Source organism: Geotrypetes seraphini, chromosome 1 (assembly GCF_902459505.1).
Source record: "Geotrypetes seraphini chromosome 1, aGeoSer1.1, whole genome shotgun sequence".
Classification (NCBI taxonomy): Eukaryota; Metazoa; Chordata; class Amphibia; order Gymnophiona; family Dermophiidae; genus Geotrypetes; species Geotrypetes seraphini.
In genome coordinates, this window is record NC_047084.1 from 172093072 (window position 1) to 172099508 (window position 6437).

Genomic DNA, 6437 nt, shown 5'->3' on the forward strand with positions numbered 1-6437 from the left:
ATTGAGGGCAGTGCACTTAGGCCCAAATTCTGTAACCTATTTCGGAGGCGCCCAACTAGATAGGCGCCTATCTAAATTGAATAATAAGCTCAATTAAGCTTTTTAATCAGCACTTATTGAAACATAGGCGCCAATCAAGAAAGCGCGATTCTGTAACAAGGCGCTTCTACAAATTTAGGCAGCCTTCAAAAAAATAGGCGCTATGCATGTTAGGCGTGGGCGTGGCTACACGTTAGGCGCCTTGTTGCAGAATCACTGCTCTTAAGTGTGCTTAAGCGCTCAGCTAGGCGCCTAACTTTTAGTTGTGCCTAGAGCTGGCCTATTTCTTGGGCGCCTCCAAAATAGGTTCCGCTCAGCGTGATTCATTAAACAGCACCCAATTTTACTTGAATCGCGCTGAACAGTGCCTAATTAGGCGCCTAACTTTTGGGCGCTTCTTATAGAATTTGCCCTTTAGTCCAGTGATTTTCCACTTTTTTCGTTCCATCGGAAAAATACGGAACAAAAAAAACGGAAAGTCACTGGACTAAAGTGTATAGCCCTCGCTGCAGACTGCCACAGCTTTGTTGGTTGGGCTGATAACTTTTCAGCAGCCCCTCCTCATACATTGAATTAGCAATATAAGAAAATTATTTAGAAACATAGAAGATGACAGCAGAAAAGGGCTACAGCCCATCAAGTCTGCCCACTCTGCTTACCCACCCCCTGTCTATGCCCTAATGACCCAATTTCCTTATCTTGACCCTCGTAGGGATCCCACATGGGTATCCCATTTATTCTTAAAGTCTGGCACGCTGTCTGCCTCGATCACCTGCACTGGAAGCTTGTTCCAATGATCAACCACTCTCTCTGTGAAGAAATACTTTCTGGTGTCGCCATGAAATTTTCCGCCCCCGAGTTTGAGCGGGTGCCCTCTTGTGGCCGAGGGTCCCTTGAGAAAGAAAATATCATCTTCCACTTCGACACGTCCCGTGAGGTACTTAAATGTTTCGATCATGTCTCCCCTCTCCCTACGTTCCTCGAGAGTGTAGAGCTGCAATTTGTTCAGTCTCTCTTCGTGTTATATATTTTCATTGTGGACATATTGAAAATCAAATTGAATGTGGAATCCAGTGAGCAGATTTAATAAATCCTCTTCAATGGTGCATTCTACATTTTGGTTATTTATATAAAAAAATTATATTTTTTTAGGTGTAAGTCCCATAATTTGTTTTGGTGGTTTTTTTTTTTCTCTCTCTCCATGTACTCATCACAGCTCATTTATGTACTTACGGCTCCTTTTATAAAACCGCAGTAGCAATTCCCTTGGAGCAAATGCACCAAAGTCCCTTCTGTTCCCATGGGGTTTCAATGTAGACAATGATACGGGGACAAATTTTTCCCTGTCTCCGCAGGAACTCATTTTCCTGTCCCATCCCGGCGAGTTCTTTCCCTGTCCCTGCCCCATTCCTGCAAGCTCCATCCTCATCTGCACAAGCCTCAAACACTTTAAAATCCTAAGCAGCAACATTCTAGAGCTGAGATTGTGATGTCATAATACCTCATTCCACCAATGCCTAAGCTCTGTCCTCATCTGCACAAGCCTCAAACACTTTAAAATCCTAAGCAGCAGTATTCTAGAGCTGAGATTGTGATGTCATAATACCTCATTCCACCAATGCCTAAGCTCTATCCTCATCTGCACAAGCCTCAAACACTTTAAAATCCTAAGCAGCAGCATTCTAGAGCTCAGATTGTGATGTCATAATACCTCATTCCACCAATGCCTAAGCTCTATCCTCATCTGCACAAGCCTCAAACACTTTAAAATCCTAAGCAGCAACATTCTAGAGCTGAGATTGTGATGTCATAATACCTCATTCCACCAATGCCTAAGCTCTGTCCTCATCTGCACAAGCCTCAAACACTTTAAAATCCTAAGCAGCAGCATTCTAGAGCTGAGATTGTGATGTCATAATACCTCATTCCACCAATGCCTAAGCTCTATCCTCATCTGCACAAGCCTCAAACACTTTAAAATCCTAAGCAGCAACATTCTAGAGCTGAGATTGTGATGTCATAATACCTCATTCCACCAATGCCTAAGCTCTATCCTCATCTGCACAAGCCTCAAACACTTTAAAATCCTAAGCAGCAGCATTCTAGAGCTCAGATTGTGATGTCATAATACCTCATTCCACCAATGCCTAAGCTCTGTCCTCATCTGCACAAGCCTCAAACACTTTAAAATCATAAGTGTTCGAGGCTTCAGCGGTTAAGGCAGAGTTTACAGGAATGGGGCAGGGGCAGGCACAGGGACAAAACTCGTGGGGATGGGGAAATTGAGTTCCTGCAGGGACGGAGATAAATTTGTCCCTGTGTCATTCTCTACTACAGTGCATTTGCTGCAAAAGAATCGCTCTTGTAGCTTTGTAAAAGGGGCCCTTAGTCTGCCCTCAGTGAGAGTTAAGTGATATAAGTGATGCCTGAGAGGGGTTTCAGTGACTCTAAATCCTCTGGAATCCAACAAATTATACTTGGCCCATTTTGAATGTATTCTCTTGGAGTTCTTCAAGAGAGGTATAAATCATAATCCTTAAGAAAGGAAGACTTGTATAAGACAATTATATTGTTTTATTGTTAATGGTTCTGCAAATTTGTGAAGAAAGTTAATCTTTCTAAAGTTGAACTCAGTTTAACCTTTTTTTATAGCATTATAGAAAGACAAGGAGAGGAAAAGAACTTTACATAATATTTTAGATATACCGGTACCTTAATTTTAGTAAATTTAAGGAACAGAACTCAATATCTGAGGGGCAGCATTAGACCCTCCTCCCCTTTTATGAAGCCATATTAGCGTTTTTTATTGCCGTCCGTGGAAGTAAAAGCTCCGAAGCTCATAGAATTCCTATGAGTGTCAGAACTACTACCGCCACGGCAGGCAATAAAAAACACTAATGTGGCTTCATAAAAGGGAAGGGTAGGTGCTAATATTTGCCTAATGCAGCAAAAATGGCCTAACAAGGGATGCAATAAAGCAATTTTCTCAAACTCATGGCCCGGGGGCCACATGTGGCCCATCAGGTACTATTTTGAGGCCCTCGATATATTTATCATAATCACAAAAGTAAAAAAAAAACAATTTCTTTATCATATGTCTCTTTACCTATAAATTACAATATTATTATTAAGACTTAGCCAAAACGAAAGATTTATAATCTATAAAGAGTTTTACCTCATGCAAAATTGTTATTTCTTTAATAAGACATTAACTATTTTTTCTGAGGCCCTACAAATCCAAAATGTGGCCCTGCAAAGGGTTTAAGTTGGAAACCACTTCACTAAAGTGTTCCACATTAATTTTGCCATGTCTGCGCACTAACCGTGTGCAAAAATTTTTTTAAACATTTTTTTGAGGGGATGTGTCAGGAGCATAGAGTGGTTGCTCCTGTGCAAACCAGATGGAGATGCATTTTCGGTAGGAAATCTAAGGGCTCCTTTTACAAAGGCGCACTAGCGGTGTTAACGCACGTGACTTTTCATCATGCGCTAACCCCCGCGCTGGCCAAAAACTACTGCCTGCTCTGGCGATTTAGTGCGTTAAACCACTAGCGTGCCTTTGTAAAAGGAGCCCTAAGTCTAATTTGGACATTTTGGAAAAAAACTTCAAGAGAAAATTTCCATTTTCCAAAACAGCCAGACGTCTATCTTTTATTTTTTTAAATGACCTATGTAGACATTTCGGTCCTTAGTACATCTATCTTTATTGGCCATTTTCAAAAAAACATCCACATGAAAAACGCACAAAAGCATGTTTTGCAGACGTACCCAGCTGAACTGGCAGGGAGATTCCTCTTTTCCTCCCTCCCTCACAGGCACCGATCACCTCCAGTACACCTCTAAATTAACCAAATAAAAAAAAGCTGCCAAGCTCAACACTTGTCCCCAGACATCCCTGAACCCCCGACATCCCCCAACATTCCTGGACCCCTCCCCTCGATATCCCCCGATACCCCCTACCTTCGGATGACAAATCAGCAGGAGGGAAGCCCACTCCCTCCTGCCTATAGGGCCGCATGCTCAGAATGATGGGCCTTCCCCCTCCCAATGCATTATGGGATGCAGTGGAAGGGGCCTAAGGTCATGATTGGCTCAAAATTGCAACAGAGAACACCAAAAAAGCATGCTCGAGTATCTTGGATAGGAATGGAAGAAGGCGATAGTTGGACGGGCAGCTGGGGGTCCAGCGAGGGTTTTTTTGAGAAGTGGTTTTTAACCACTGCATGTTTGAAGGCAGCGGGAATAGTTGCAGTGGAAATGAATAGGTTGAGAATATGGTTAATGGGAGGGCTAATTGATTAACACACAGATAACGTAGGAGTCCTCATCACCTACAAAATAGATGATGGTAAGTGCTCCTGTAGTAATTTAAAAAGATGGCCACATGCTAATTGTAACATTAAAGAAAAGAATTGGAGAAATACATTTTTCTGGCTGTGGTAAAAATGGTCTTAGCTCATGGGCAAGACCTGTATAAGATGAACTTATGCCATTTCTTATCACAGCTTACCCCTGAAAGATTTAATTTCTGCTAGAATTCATGTTTTAAAGGAGAAATACACCCATTAAAACAGCATAGCAAACCGCAGAAGTTTCACATTTGAATTTCTCCTGCTTTAAACAATTATGTTTCAAGTACTGACACAAATAATGCTTATATGCTGTCAGTTATAGTGATATGCACGCAAGGGAAGTGAACCAGAAAACAGGTCTCAGAATGAGCTGACAGTAAATTCATAGTTCTTTTTATGCAGCCTAACATCCAGTGTGTGATACTATCTTTCACGGGTTCCTATGTTAATCCCCTGATCCAACATACCATCAGCTAGATCTATTATGCAGTGTTGCATGCTGAATCAAAATCTATTTTCAGAAACTGTTTAAAGTCAGTCTTACCTACATCAAATCAAAGTTGAAATATGTAGAAATCAAGTAATATTTATTTAAATGTAGAAGTAGTCTGAACTTGATCTGTAGCCACATAATTGTCTTTAAAATGTAATTTATGTCTTTAATTTAATGTTATTTAACATAACATTGGGACTCATACATCAGCCATGACCTTAAACTCCAATTCATACCAAATAACTCCACAATACTTTATTTACCCACATTAAATTCATAACCAATTTTAATAATTGAGAACAAACTTTTAATTATGCACCATAACACAAACTTGCAAAATTTTTGGATACTCACTGGAACCATTCGGTAATGAAACTAGCTTCATACTACTTTTATAACATTTTGTGACTTACGGGGTCGTCAAGCCACCTTAACTCGTGGCGGTGCCGCCCATGGGTCCATATTTAAATGTCTCACATATCAAATCTCCACTTCACCCCTTCAGATATAAATGTTCATACCTAGGCCCCACAAAACCTAATAAGCTGCGACCGACTCCTTACAGCCCCCTTCACCACCACCCCACCTCCCATCCCCACCTGAACCCTAAAAGAGTAGCAGCAGGGAGGGCAGGAGGGAAACTCTGCTCCCTACTCTCCCCAACCTCCCTCTTCCCCTGCTCTCATGAAACCTATTTCCACCCACCAAATTATCTTCAGCCTTAACTCTCCCATCCCTTCCCTGTCTCCCTAACTCCACCTTATTTCTTCCATCCCACCAATCAATTACTCCCTATTCTTCTAAACTCCTCCCCACCCTATTCCTCCTCCAATCCTAACTCTCCCTACCTCAGCCTTCACTTTCTTGTATCCTTCCTGGCTGGTTGTTTCGTCCATTGTTATCTGCCACTCAATTAAACTTGTGTGGCTACCAAATCCATCAAAGAGACCTCACCCTTAATATAATGTTTCCTCCTCCTGATGTTATACATGATCAGCGGTCTCAGTTGTCATTTTTATACATCTTTCTATGGACTGGGTGTTTGATGGCCAATCTGGGACCACCATAGGCTTGCTCAAAAATGCCTTCATCTCTGCTGTTGTCATGGTACAGGTAAGAGGAGGCTCAGAAACTTTGCAGCTCCAGTCAAGTAATTAGGTGAATCTAGTTGCTTCAGTGTTGATGGGTGATGTTTTCCCGAGTCTCATCCTATTGGCCTTCACCTCTGACCTTCAATATCTTCTTTACTGTATCTCTTCTCTCATGTTCCTCTTCACCACATAACACAGAACAGGCTCACTGTAACCATACCAAGCTTACCTTCTCTCTGTAGGCATGACTGCTTTCCTTACATCTTCACACTGTTCTTTCAAAAGTTGCAGCTAGAAGAGAAGATGCTTGGGACCTTGTTCCCAATTTCTATTAATTTTTACATTGAACCAGTTTATCATGTAAACGCCAACACAGAACTCAATCATTCTTAAGTTTTCCAGGCTCTTTTCTTTCACATTATGCTTGGGAATCCATATTCTCATGAGCTTTAGAGCTGCTGT